We start from the raw sequence: 15570 nt of genomic DNA on the forward strand, positions 1-15570 counted from the left end.
TCCAATGCTAGAAAATTAATGAGAAAGACCAACAAAGGAATTCGGTGATGTTATCTAGCTATACTTCCAAATATATGATTGCAAAGGAACCATATACTGAAGTAAGATACGTCTAATATACATATAAAAATGACAGCAGCTATTCTCCCACGATGAGCTTTCTCTTTAATAAAATAACTAAGAGATCATAAAAGATTGTGCCAGGCTTAATTATACTGCTTTTTAATAAAAGTGAGTACTTAATGATTAATAAATTTGATTAGGTAAACATTATACTTACAATAAGTTTTATAACACTTTATTCATGCTTTCTCTTTCCATTTTTAACATTTTATTAAGGTGTATTCTATATACAATAACTTTTATCCATTTTACATACAAAATTGAATATTTACTAAATATAATTAGCTGTGAGACCAATACCACGCTCTGCATTTCGAATAGTCTACTTCCTTTTGAACATATCCATTCATGGAAACTTTAATGTAAATATTAGTTCTCAACAACCCATATGCAATATAAACCAAAATCAACAACTATCGAGTTGATTCTAACTCATAGCAACCATGTGCAATTTACAATTTAATGAACACATATATACATGCGATATGTGTTTTAAAATATTTAGCATTATTGATGAAAGGACCCAAAGCATCAAGCTTATAGATGAAACACAACAGTGGCAATGGCCCCCTCATCCACACTGCCACGGTCCACATCTCTCTTATGCTTGCACTCTGGTCATGCAATCCCTAACGGATCAAGTTGTGCATACTTGATCAAACATAGGAAAAAGAGTGAATTCACAGTTCTTATAGAAGCATGTGTATGGCGATTGTATCATCAGAAGTACCAATTCCTCAGAAAAGTTAGTATCTCCTGGCTAAGCCTGGAGACGAAGTGAAACAAGATACTGCCCAAACCTGTGGTTTTAAATTTATCCGGAGTCACGTGTACTCAGAAACACATTCCCAATCAGTCAGTATAAGAAGCATCTCCATAGCAAGATGTATTATGAATAACTGCAAAGCAATTACTCAGTTCCAGAAATAGCGAGGTAATAGTTTATTTAATTTAAAGATGGCAAGAATTAGAACTCTCTTTTTGGACCGGTCAAACTTAAGGCCAAGTTGAGTTTAGCTTTCCCTAATCTCATAAATAGTTCTCATGTCACCTCAACTTTACCTGCTTATATCTCAGACCTTTTACCCTGATTCCTCTTAACTTTATTTTTTTGTAATGGGCGGCATAAATACTGTTGGAAAGTGTTTCAAATACTTAAGGGAAAAATAAAAGTGTTGGCTGTCGATAACTTAATGGATTAATAGCTTACATTGAAGGATGTATGGAATGAACTATTCCCTAAATATCTTTAAACAGTGGTCATGAGTTGGACTGATATCCAAAAGGTCAGCTCTTTGGGAGAAAGACAGGGTGCTTTCTACTCCATGAAGAGTTATAATCTTACAAACCCACAGGAGCAGTTCTATCCTGTCCTACAGGATGGCTATGAGTCAAAATCAACTTGATGGCATTGAGTCTTCTGTTTTTTTATGAGGAAGACGTGCTAGCGTTCCCATTTTACAAATAAGAAAACAAAGGAGGAAGAGGTCACACAGACAATAAGTGTCAGAGCAAGTGAATCTATGATCTTAATGGCTACATCACAGTGCTTCCAAGTGCATAAGAGGAAGAGGCTGGATGAGCTCACTGCAGGATGTTAGGAAGTAGGTTTGAGTGAGTCACTTTGCACAAGCAAACATATGTAACCATGACCTAGAGGAGGATGCCCACGTCTAAGAGGGATCAAGTGCTAGTACCACACAAGGGGGGATCCAAGTCTTTCAGGCAGAAGGACAGCATGGATCTACTCTCCCATGCACTAAGGTAAGCTGCTGGGAATCGCTTACCAGTGCTCATAACTCAAAGCATCAAATGGTCTCTCGGTTTTTCCAGTTTACTTATGTCCCTTTTGATAGGGACTTTGTCCAGTAAGCCTTGAGTCCACTACTCTAGATCACAATGTACTCTGAACTACCTCGTAAAAATCATAATAAAGACAAGAATAAATCTTAAAGAGTCTTCTGTTCGACTATAAGGAAAAACCTAAGAAGCTATTTTTTTCCATGAAAGGAGTTATATGGCCAACTCATTTTGTAACCAAAGCAATACAGAGCTTTCACAGTACGCATTAGGAAGCAATGGATAGTTTAAACAAATAATAAATTCAACAAACACCACCCTGTGGCTTTAATACATCTTACAGTCATTGTTGAATTTGCCTTCACAATTACTGTGAAAATTAAGTGTGAATTTACAGATCACTGGTCCAGATAGAGGATGCTAAGACAATTAAGCGTTCAACAGTGTCTCAATCATTGCTGTCAAAACACTGTTCACACTACAAATTGCTAAAAAGCAGATTAGGAAATACACAGAGATATATACACACACACACAAATTAAAACTGCCATGTTCAAACAAGTCTTTATTAAATGACAGTAAATATTATACACATATCCAAGGTATCAGGACATATTTCATTGAATGAGAATTGCACAGCAATATTACAGTTTCACTTATTTGTGCTTAATAACAAAATTATATTGTGTGACTTAAACTAAAAGCTTTTTACGTATAATTCCTTTTTAGTATTTCAAAACAAGCTAAATTGTCTCAAATAAAAGAAGATTATCTCTAGAAGAATCTGTGAAATGACAATAATTAAGAGGGGAAGAAAATAAAACTTTGATTACTTTTCCCAAGGTAATTATATATTTATCCAATTAGCTTAACTGATAGACACAAAAAAGTATAACGGTTTTCTAAAGTTCTAATAAAATTGGCATGAGTAGGGCATCAGACCTCCTCTTATTTTACAAATAAGAAAGAGAATCAATTGGCTAAACTAATGACATGATCAATGTGTAGTGGTGATGCACTGGGCTACTAACCAAAAGGTCAGCAGTTCAAGACCACCAGCCAGCTCTAACGGGAAAGGAAGGGCTTCCTATTCCTTTGAAGATGTGCAGGCAGGAAGACTCACAGGGGCAGTTCTACCCTGCCCTATAGAGTCACTACAAGTCAGCATCAACTTGATGGCATCCCCCAAGGGGATGATCGATGATGTTCTCTGACATAAAAGGACAGTGATGGCTCTGAGGGGTACCAGAAACATATGTAAACCACAGATGCACGAATGGATTCTGGGCTTGCATTGAATTCTAGCCCCTATCTAAGAGCAATTGGTTCTTATGGCAGGGCCATGATGCTTGGCCTCACTGAAGATATGGGTGCTATAGCAAAGTGTGGTGAAGAAATTAGATAGTTCCCAGCTCAAGAGCCTTAGCACGGTAGCCCTCAGCAATCTAGTTCCATCAGTAAGTAACAGCAACAATACATAAGAATTTACCCCAACTCCATTTCTCAAATTCCTTTCCTCTATCTCTCTTCAATACCACCAAGACAATGGTCTTTCCAAAATAGAATGGAATTGCCTTCAAGAGCTCCTGCCCTATATGCAGGAAAAGTTCAAAGTCCTTGAAATGGCTTTTAAAACCCTGTTTCCTAATTGGCTAAAAACTTCAATACTAACCCTCTGCTAATGCCGGGTATAGCGGTGCCTTTATGTTGCTATGATGTCGGAAGCTTCAGGGCCAGTATTTCAACTACCAACAGGGTGGGTCACAGCGGGCAGGGGCTGCTAGACTAACACATACTAGCAAGAAAGGTCTGCAGATCAGTTTGGGAAAATCAGTCGGTGAAAACCTTATGGATCACAAGAAAATGTTAATGTAGTGTCGCCAACTTAGAGCCCATGTGGCAGGGGCAGAACTGAGCCATGTTTCTGCCTGCCTCCTATGAGGTCAGCATGCACCTGAGTTGACTCACGAGCAATTAACAATAACACAACAACCTGGAAGCCACACCATTCTACCTGGGAGGAGAGATGAGAGAATATGAGAGGCCAGAAGGAAAAGATGGTGCGGAACTGCCACTGTGGAAATCATGCCCCCGTGTTACAGAGGCCTGCATGCTGTGATCAAGAGCCGATGCCACCGCTGAACGTCCGGAACACCAAATGGGCTGACACTCAAGAGGAGTCCACAGCCTCGGGAAAAATGACAGAGATAAGGTACAGCAATCTGGAATGGGATAAACCTCACTAAAGAATTCCCATTGGATTGTATAAGAAACTTCTGCACAGCCCCTCATCTCCAGGAAGGAGCCTAGGTGGTGTACTGGTTATAGGTTGGGTTGCCAAGGGCAGCAGTTCAAAACCACCAGTTCCCATGCAGGGAAAAGACAAAGCTTTCTACTCCCATAAAGAGTTACCATCTCAGAACCCCACAGGGACAGTTGTACCCTATCCTACAGGACCAAGGTGAGTCAGAACTGACTTGACAGCAAGGAGCTGAATGGGATTTTTGCTTTGTTTTGTTTTGTTTTATCACCAGGGGGTAGGAGGAAATGGCCACAATTTCCAGGAAGTAGTCAAGGTTTTGTGAGTGGAGCCAGTAGAAACAACGAAGGAGGAAGATTGACAGCAGGAGGATACAAGGTTAGAGGCAGAGTTCAAGTCTTTCTTTAATCCGGTGTATTCCTGCAAAGAAGCAGAGATAACTGGGGCGGAGAGGGCAGCTAAATGAAGGTTAAAAATGGACAGCTGTAGGTCGAAGACTCCGTATCGTATTTATGGAAGCTGGAAAGGGTATGCATATGTCAGGGAGAAAGGCATAGATCCCTGGATGGTGCAAGAAGTTGGCAACACACCCGAACACTGGTGGTTTGGAAGTACCCAGCAGTACATCAAAGAAAGGCCTAGCAATCAGCCCCCTACAGATCCCAGCTATGCAAACCCTATGGAGCACGTATGGAATTGCCACGAATCACTACGGGCTTGAAAGCAACATGCGATTGTTTTGCTTGTATTTTTATACAAAGGTCAGACCTGAGCCACTACTATTGTTACTGTCCAATCACAGTAAAGATACAAATAAGAATATTGGTACAAGAGGCCAATTCAAGATGAGTACATTATTTATTTTTTACAGGATAGATGAGTACCATGGCCCCCCAAAACAAAAACCCCACAGCCATGACGTTGGTTTCTACTCATAGTGACTCAATACAAGGATTCTGGGACTGTACTGTCCATTCTGCTAGCCTAACTTGACTGTTTTATGTCCCAGGGTATGATCAACAAAACACAGCATCTTTTAGAAAATAGTTTTAATGGTAAGGATCTGGAAAACAACACAATCCACGTTTCAAAGAAAAAAATGTCACAGATCTGCCTTCTTGGTATGGAAATCATGGGTTAGATCTGTTTGGGATTCAGAATTTCAGATTTTATAATAGCATCATATATGACATAGCACACTGAAGAGTGTTTAGAACTGTATCTCACAATCAAACACATTTTCAGATTCACACTAAATAAACCCTATAAAATTTTATATCAGAGTTTGTTCACAAATATGTTTTTTAAAGTTCTGTTTTCAGAAAGCTTATGTTTCTATCATTTAATTCTTGAATTTGGAGACGATGTCCTGGCAGAACAGCTGCAATAGCATAAATAGAGACAATCAACTGCCTCTTCCTGACCTCGGCCTTGGTCCAAGTGCAATGCTGTTGGCTATAAAGAAAGATATGGAATTTAATGAGCCCTGGTGGGGCTGTCAGGTAGGGTTGGCCTGTTAGCCACAAGGTTGGTAGTTAAAATTCACCAGCAGCTCAGCAGGAGAAGAATGAAGCTATCTGTTCCCATAAAGATTTACAGCCTTGGGAACGAAGAATCAGAAACAACTGGATGGCATTGGGTTGGGTTTGGGGCTCGGATTTACGCAGATTGAGGGCACTATACAACATTGCACCTCTGCTGAGGTCCTGCAAACCCATGAGTTTCTCTTGGCTGCGGGTTCCCTTATAGGGGGTTTGCCCCAGGGATTTTATACAGTACGCATGGGTCTCACAGTATATATTATGAAGCTTCATTTACTGAATTAGTGTGCCCCTTTAGCTTCTATTTCTGTACCCGTTTTAAAACAAGATAGAACAGAGAACAGAACTCAGAATTATAAATGGGACCAGACTCATGGCTTGGTAGAAACTGCAGGAACCTCCAAGATCATGGCCCTTAATTTCCCAGCAGGTCTGGACCTGAACTCACTTGGCATTAGAATAATCAAATATGTAGGATCAAAAGGGCAGCATTTCCCCAGTTAGGGACGAAGGAATAGTGGAGATGAGATACCTTAGGAGGAAGTCAGATCAGAGAAGGTACCTTGAATGGATGAGCTAAAAAAATGTGCGTGCATTGTTGAATGTTAAACTCATGACCTTCGCCTAAATCACAATAAAAAGTTTTAAATGTGTGTGAGAGAGAAAGGGGGGGGGGCAGCGTACAACAGCCAAGTGCTTGGGTGCTAACCTAAAGGTTTCCAGTTCCCACCCACCCAAAAGTCTCTGGGGACAAAAGACCTGGTGGTCTGCTCCTGCAAAGACTGCGGCTGAGAAATCTCTGAAGCCATCCTCCACCGTCCCATGGGACTGAGATGAGCCAGACGCGACTCAATAGCACCCGACAATAACAGGAATATAGGTGACATCCGTATCACAGCACATGTACTTCACGTAGAACAAATATCGACACGTGCATTCAGTGTGCCTTTTCAGAAGTGTTTCCTGCTCAGGGGCGCGAGGAGAAGAGCCAGAGGAGAGCATCCCTCGGGCAGGTGAACGATTAAATGCTTTAACGTGCTGACCTACGAGCCGCAGTGCTGAGAACAGAATGTCATTGTCCCCTTTAGGAAAGGCCTCTTTCCAGAATTCTCTCTTCTGTCCGAGGAATGAGCATAATGCCAACCAGAGAGGCTCAAATAGGCAAGATGTTGGCTTCAACAACAAATGCAAGCAGAATTTCAACGTGGCTTTTGGTAAACCCCACTGTCACATCTGCTACGGGGTGCTTGTTTCTCAACGGGAAAGGCATTAAGCCTTAGTTTCAACAAGCGACCTCACTTGTCTCCAGTTTACTCTAACATTAGCCAAGTACATTACACAGGGCTTCCTTTTGCTTCCTCCAGCCCATCCAGGTGATTTGCATTTTCAAAAGTACACACAGATGTCTTTCTGCCGACCAAGGTGATGAAGCAGAGGTACAACAGAGACCATGTGCATTTCCTTTGAAAGAGGGACCCAAACCCACAGCAAACTTACTGCCTGTGAGCCCTTTCCAGATCAGAATAGGGTTTCCAAAGCTGGGGGTGTGCAAGGTCACAGAAAACCTCATCTTTTTATCTCGGAGTGGCAGGCAGGTTTGACCAGCCTGCTGTGGCTAGTCGAACACTTATCCTGAGAACAGAAATCCAAGCTTCAAACATGAACACGGATCCACGGGCTGTAACGAGGAGTCGAGCAACTGGGGGTAACTGAAGCCCTCGATCAACAGCACATCATGAACGATGCACATGAACCAACAATTTTCAGATTTGATTTTTTTTTCTTTCAATGAAAAGTCATTGATGTCAAAATGGCAATAGGGCGGTACTTCAAAAAGTTCATGGGAAAAAATGGAATTCAAAGACAGTGGAATTTTCTCATAAACTTTGTGAAACTCCCTCATATATAAGCTTTAAACTTTGATGTTTCTAAAAACACAAAGCAATGTTTCTTTGTAGTGCTAACAGCTCATCATCATGAACAGACACCACCGTGGCAGTTGCAAATCCTACGGGCGATAAGGCTGAACTGAATCCTTTCATTTATGTATAAAAATTCCTGGTGGGTGTAAATGGCTAACATATCGCTGTTCATGCAGTGGTTGGGAGCTTGATTCTACCCAGGGGCACCTCACAAGACAGGCATATCAGTCTGCTTCTGAAAAATCGGCCAATGAAAACCCTTAGGAAGCACAATTTTACTCTGACATGCACAGGGTCCCCATGGGTCAGAATCAACTTGACAACAACTGGTGATGCTAGTGGTAGATCTGCCAGGTAGATGGTTCTGAATAAAAGACAAAGGCTTTGTGAGACAGCTAAGAAAACTAAGTCTGCCCCTGCTTTAAAAAAAAAAAAAATCAAATGATGCTACATTAACAGAAAAGGGTAAGTCCAATGACAAGGTCAACAGAAAGCATTCCCTCAAACAATGTCTAACCAATAGGCCCTTATATCTGGGTGGTATTTCTGTCACATAAACAATTCCCCCAGCCACGCTTCATTCCTGGTGGCTCCTAAACAAAGACTGCTGAGATCCCTCGTTGCCAAACTGCCCAGACTTCACATCAGGACGGCTGCTTGCCCTGGTCCTTCCTAAAAGCATTTCAGCACAAACCCTAAGTCCCCACTATTCCCCCTTCCGGAAAACCCCCACAAAGCTTCTCGTTTGCTCTCCATTGCAGATCGAGCTTAGTTGAATTGCAGGTATGGTCTTGAAGCTCTTACTCTAAATGGGATTTATCACTATTTAATAAAATAAATATAAATAACATAAATTGTTGAAATCCTCATGAGAGATTGGGATACATGTGGGCAGAAAGCGAAAACTAAGTAACAGTTCATAATTTAGCCACTTTGTGTGCACATGAAAGAGTCCTGGTGGCAGAGTGGTTAAGTGCTGAGCTACTGAAACAAAAAGCAGACAGTTTCAACCCACCAGTGGCTCTGCGGGAGAAAAGACCTGCAGCAGGCTCCCATAAAGCAAGCACACTGACCACACCCTTTACGGTTGCTCTATTCTGTCCTCGAGGCTCATTATGAATCAGAATCAATTTGACGGCAACAAGGTTCAGCTTTATATTTGGTTCCTAATACCAAATATCAGGAACCCTGGTAGGGAGTGGTTCCGTGTTGAGCTGTGATCAGAAAGGTCAGCAGTTAGAAAGCACCAACTTCTCTGGGGGAGAAGGAGGGACTTTCTACTCCCCTGAAGAGTCAGAGTATGGCAAACTCACAGGGGCAGTTCTACCCTGTCATAGAGGGTCATTATAAGTCAGCATCAACTGGATGGCAGTGAGTGAATACCAAATGTCTAAATAAATAAGATGACTAAGGGTCTTATATCAAGGGGTGGCCATGGGTCAACATTGCCCTGGGAGCTTCTTGAGTTTTCTGAACCCTAACAATCCAGCAAAAGCCTCCCATTTATACATAAGAAGCAACGACTGAGAAATATTAAAGCAACTTATCAGCTAATATAACAGTGTCAAGTTGTTTCTGGCCATACAGTTTGTATTGTCTTCTCAAACCAGGGGTCACCAACGTCTCTCTTTGGAGTAAATTAATCACGATTCTAAAATAAGAATTGATAAATCTGAGGAGATGCTGTGGGCGACATTATAATTATCGGTGCATTAGAGAAGGAAACAGTGCATAAAATTACAACAGCTGATTAAAACTGACGGGATTCAACTACTTGGGGAAATAAATAGCAATCGTAAACAGAAGCATTGAAAATTCAAATAATACGAAGAAACTGTTTGCTGTCACCCATCCACCGCCCAGGCACTCAAAGCTTTCTAATGCATCACCCACCACTCTCCCGTACTCTCTGTACACACATGTGCAACCACGATGTACCCTGTCTGAAATCTGAGTTACTGAAGGTGAAAGTAAACAGTGTGCTCCGGAGCATGACGAGCCCCATTAAAAGCAGATGTTAGTTTCAACCCCCTAATGAACTACAATAACACCAGATCTTTTTTTAATGAGGAGAGCTCTTCCTTTCCTCGACGGTGAAGTTTAATGATAACATTTATATGAATATTGCCGTATAATTAGACTTGTGCCATCCGACTGAATGTATGTTCTAGGAGTTTGCAAATGGAGTCCAATAGAATGGGGGGATTCTTTCCTTCCTATTGCTGTTGTTAGGTACCATCGAGTCGGTTCTGATCCGTAGCCACCTTAGGCAAAGCAGAACGAAACACTGCACAGACCGGTGCCATCCTCACGATGGTTCCAAGTCTGAGCCGACTGTTGTAACCACTGGGACAATTCCTCATGTGGAGGGCCTTTCTTTCTTTTGCTGCCACTCTGCTTTGATGGCTTTCTCCAGGGACTGTTTCTCCTGACAACATGCCCAAAGTACATGAGACAAAGTCTTGCCATCTGAGTTGGTTAAAGTTTATTGTGCCAACCTAGCCAATAAACACATGTGGGGTTAATTGAAGGGCGGAGAGATAAATGGCTCATGAACCTGGCTTCTTGGGTCTCTTGCTTTGTGATGGTCGGACCAGCATGCAGCTGCCTTAGCCGGTTCCTAGCTTCAGCTGGCAAGGCTCACTTCCTGCAAGGCATCCCAGAGGAGAAGCCACATGGACCTACCCCGATGCAGCCCTGGGTGTTGGAGCAGCCGTGTGGAGACCCCTGCCAGCTCTGAGATGCTTACACGTTCACTGATTCGGGTTTCTTCCTGCAGTCGGCATCATTGTGTATGTTTTGTGAGATGGAGGAGGACTTTGTGGATTGGTGTTGGACATAAGAGTTAATGTTGGACTTGTGAGCTTGGGCAGCACTGGGTTGGGATGTTTTCTTGATGTGCACTTACCCTTTATGAGTAAAACTCTCTCTTATTCATATGAGTTTCTGTGGATTTGTTTCTCTAAAGTACCCAGTCTAACACACCATCCTTGCCTCTAAGAAGAAGTCTGCTGGTACTTCTCCCAAGACAGATTTATTTGTCCTCTTAGCAGCCCACGGTACTTTCAATATCCTTCGCCAGCACCAATTCAACATATCAGTACAAGGCATCAATTTTTATTTGGTCTTCCTTATTCAATGTCCAACTTTATTTCCTAAGCATTTGTTCAAGGATTGAAATACACAGCAGTTAGTCTCCTGGGCCATCTCAGAGTCCTGCATGCGAGACAGATGACAAAACAATCCCAATGCAATGTTGAGTTATCTACTCGGAGTTAAGACTGGGTTGCAAAAGGAATACAAGGAGACACACCAACCTAATGTAATGAGTGTAGACCATAGGGTCTCAAACTAATTTGGCCTACTGCCCCCTTTACAGGATAATAATAATAATACGGTACAGCTGCATCCCAGCAATGAGAAAGTTTTATACGACAGTTCATAATTCAAATTAAAGTGCAGGTATCTGCTTTTGCAACTCCCCTGCCAGGGAGCAGTAGCATCCACTTGGGGAAACCCTGGTGTAGAACAAAGAAATAAGAAATAGGATGGAGATAATGGGACTGGCTGAGAAGTCAGATTATGTAATGTGTCAAGTAGACCTCTTGAGACTTGGGGCTAAGCCTAAGAGGGACGAATCCATTTCTAGAAAGGCAGCCAGGAAATCTAGTGGAACACAAAGAAACAACAGGAAGAGCAGCTTGTAGGCAGTAAGAGGAGATTTATGGCGGATGTGTTTGGTGGGAAGGACTGATAAACTGTCAAAGGTGAGGCAGGCTTTAATAGCAAGTGGGATGCTCAGGTTCAGAGTTTAGGAGTGAGGTCTGGGAAGAACAGTGGAAGATAGGAACTCTCCCCAGCCTCAAACAAGTGTGTAAAGTGACACAAAACAGGGCTAGGGCCTAAGCCACAGGAATGACTGGCATCTGCTGCCACAGAGAAAGAGACCTGATCATGAAAAATGAGGGAGCCTGGCTGGGGGGCACAAGGAGAGTTGGGGGTGGGGAGCAGAGTCAAGGAAGCAGAAATGTAGCATCATTATCAAGCAAGAAGTAAGCAACAGTCTTAAGTACACCTGAGAAGTCACATGAGGAAGTCAGGTTCACCAGGTGCTTGGTACCGGGAAGGCGTTACAGAGCTTGGGAACCAGAAAAAGTGTGTTGATGTGGTACTTACATAATTTGGCATCAATTTGAGAGGATTTCGATGGAAAGGGTGGAGCCTGGCATGGAAATCAAGATATAACCAATGAGGCCTCTGTGTGGGCATGGCCTTCTCCTGAGAACTCTGGGAACTCCTGTATTTTCTCCTTGGAGGAGGGAGACACTTCTCTCTCTTCTCACTCCCTTGGAGACTCACTGCTGACAGGGATCACGCCCTGTGAGACATCCCAGAGGAGAAGCCACATGGACCTACTCTGATGCAACCATATCTCAGGAGCGGGAGAAGCCACACAGTCCTGCCAGCGCTGAGATGCTTATAACACCACTGGATCCACAAGACTTCCAACCCACTGGCCTGTGATACTCCTGCATTTGGCATCATTGCATGTGTTTCATGAGTCTGAAGAGGACTTCATAGACTGGTATTGGACATATGAACTAATATTGGACTTAAGGACTTGATCTGGACTGGGCTGGGATGTTTTCTCAATATTTAATTGCTCTTGGATATAAACCTCTTTCTCATACACGTCTGAGTGTGTCCATGAATTTGTTTCTCTGGTCTACCCAGACTAACACAGCTGAGAATGAGAAAGCAGCAAGGCAAGTGTACAAAGAGACTCAAGAAATGGTGCTGTGAAGCAGAGCTATCACTGTGTTCACAGTGAGGGAGGCACAATACAGAGTATCATTTGGTTAATACAAATAAAATAATTTGTAACACACTGTCAAATATATATAACTAGGGTATATAAAAGTATAAATAACTGGAAGTGGAAATTAGAAGGGGCTTCAAAATGGTCTCAGAAAATGAAATTAGAAGATGATGAAATTTTCTCACCAACTTTTGGAAGCACGCTTATATATACATATTATTAACTAAAGCCCAAATAAGGGGTACAGGCTTAACTGTAGAATCCTCAACACCTCCTAAATTCCTGCCCCCCGCCATTATAATTTTCACAGTCTTGCTGGTGCAGCGATTACATGTGGGCTGCTGCCTGCCAGGTCAGCAGTTTGAAGCCTGGCCACTCCAAGGGTGAAAGATGGGGCTTTCAACCCCCATACAGGGTTACAGCCTCAGAAACTCACAAGAGCAGTTCTACACTGTCTCATGGGGTTGCTGTGAGTTGGCATTGACCCCATGGCAGTGAATTTGGTTTGGTTTTGGGTTTTTATTTGGATGGAAAAAACTCATCCCTAAGAATAAAGGCTATCTGGGGTACCCTTGCAACCTTAGGCCATAGGTTTAAAACTTTAGAATTAGGGAAGATTGAAGCCATTGAGACCGTTTTTTTTGTTTTCAGAGACAAGAAAACTGAAAATCAGAAGAATGAATGGGAAAAAAAGCATGCTTTACTTATTTCCTCTCTGGGGCATCAGCTCCGTGATTAGGCACCTGGCAAAGGTCAAATTAAGTCTTGTTAAACTGGAGTGAAGGTCAAGTGGCTGCACAGAGATGGATCCTGAACTTTTTCTACTTTGGATATTTTGTTTTCAGTGATGATCCAAAGTCTTGTGTCTGAGGCTCAAAGAATATATTTTTTTAAGGAATTACCCAAATAATTCCAGAGTTGGAATAAATAGATGGTTTTTCAAAGATATAATTTTCAAGAAGATATGGAAGCTTAAATATGCATACATATTGAAACACATGCATATATTTTTATGCCTTTGCATGCATGCAAAAGGGGAGCGATGAATAAGTAAAACAGATTATAGTTTGATGAATACTGAACGAACACCTTTGATTCTGACTTTATGAGTCTCGAATAATCCAGGGGTGAGAAAAGTGAACAAATTTGTCGTGAAAGAAGTATGGCCAGAATGTTCCTTGGAATCGAGCGTGGTCAGCCCTCACCTCCGGCACTTTGGACGTGTTTCCAAGAAGAGATGATGCTTGGCGAAGCAGACAGTCAGTGCAAGAGGAGAAAAGCATCGATTACATGGATTGGCACAGTGGCCACCACAACAGGCTGCAGCACAGCATCGGCCTTGAGGATGGCACAGGACCGGGTTGTGTTTAGTTCTCTATGAGAACCTAATTGGCAGCGCCCAACAAGTACAGCACACAACATAGAGTCCCAAACATGCACACACACACAAATAAGAAAAGAAATGGGCTACTAGAGAATCATAGAAACCTTATTCTACAAAAGCCTCAAAATGTGAGGCTGGTGTTTCTAAACCTATCCTGCACCTAGCTCTGTACAGTGTTTCAATCACTGCACCTCGTCTTCCAGAGAGTTCTAAACTCCGATTGACATCATGTCAAAACCATCATTTCAGCATCCTGGAGAGACTGAAATCATGTTCCTTTTTATTCGTGCTTGATAAAGCCAAAGGGCAGCAAAAAAAGGCACTCAATGTTCTTTGAGTTTGGGGAGCAAAAAGAATTTGAGGGGCCATGATGAAGGATGTAGGGATAACAAGTGAACACTTCTTGGCTGCCCTCAAAGAATGAGCAGGTGTGCTGCCTTGACGGAGCTCATCCGTATACTTCCCTGGCCCTTTTCTCACCAATACGCTTTACAGTTTTCTTAAAACTTCATAAGAAGCTCCTGGGACAGGCCTGTGTCCTTTGAGAAAAATCTATCCAGATTACCAGATCCTCAGAACTCAGTCACCGTCACCTCCTGAAGACCCCGCATACGTGCTTAAACAGCCAAAACATCTTTCCGTGTCAGGGTCAAGAACATCAAATGACAATCATTCCCAGAGGATTGTCAGGAGGATGAGCTGACTGAACTCTGCAGAAGTAGGAAGCCTTGTCTTTCTCCAGCCTCCTCTGGTTTGAAAGAAATACTTAAAGCCCAAATGTTTGTGTGAAATGGAAGTCGGTTTTAGAACACTGTCAATCCAGAAACAAAGTCATTCCTGGGCCAGAGGTTCCAAGTCATTTTGCAGAGCAATGTAAGTATATAAACACCAACACATTGCTTCTCATCTGAATATCTGCTGAAATGTGATGGTGCGGGCATTTCCCTGCTTTCACTCTATAAATAATCAACACGAATTCATATTTAATAACATAGCGGAAACAGCTTTTTCCTAGAACAGATAGTTTGATGCACGAAGGCTGTTTGGCTATGCTTTTGATTTTGTTATCTGAGTCCTTCACATTCAATTCTATAAATAAGCATAAAAAGCAAAATGCATTCTTTCAAACTACTTTTCTCTTCACCTTGTCAAGGTCATGCCGTGTAACATGACGGAGATGCAAAGACCTGAGCTAAGCTAACAGGAAAATACACAACTCTCAGGCCCCATATGCCAAACACCCAAACCCACTGCATCTCAGTAGAGCCCAACTCACAGTGATCATCCAGGACCCAGTAGAGCTGCTCCATAGGGTCTCCCTGGTGGTACATCTTCATGCCAGCATACCACCGCATCTTTTCCCCTCAGAATAGCTGGTGAGTTCAGACCCCTGACCTTTCAGTGAGCAGCCAAGCACTGTGACACCAGGGGCCCTCGGTCCCCACACCCAAACCCACTGCCTCAACATCTGTATTGGGTTTTTGAGACTGTAAATCTCCAAGGAAGCAACCAGCCTCAACGTTCTCCTTGGAAGTGCCTGCCGTGTTTGAACCACCAGCCTTAAGGTTAGCAAGCCAACATCTCATTCCCTAAGGCCCCTTTCTAGCCCCAGGGTGAAGGATATATTACTTCGATGCCTTTTGTTTTCAAGGAACCCTCTATAAGTGTTGTGATTTCATGTGTTATTAGAGATTTCAAAGAAGTTGAAGAAAGCATGTGGC

This window comes from Echinops telfairi, unplaced genomic scaffold (assembly GCF_000313985.2).
Source record: "Echinops telfairi isolate 266 unplaced genomic scaffold, ASM31398v2 ScPeMD7_7409;HRSCAF=8447, whole genome shotgun sequence".
In the NCBI taxonomy this organism is placed as follows: Eukaryota; Metazoa; Chordata; class Mammalia; order Afrosoricida; family Tenrecidae; genus Echinops; species Echinops telfairi.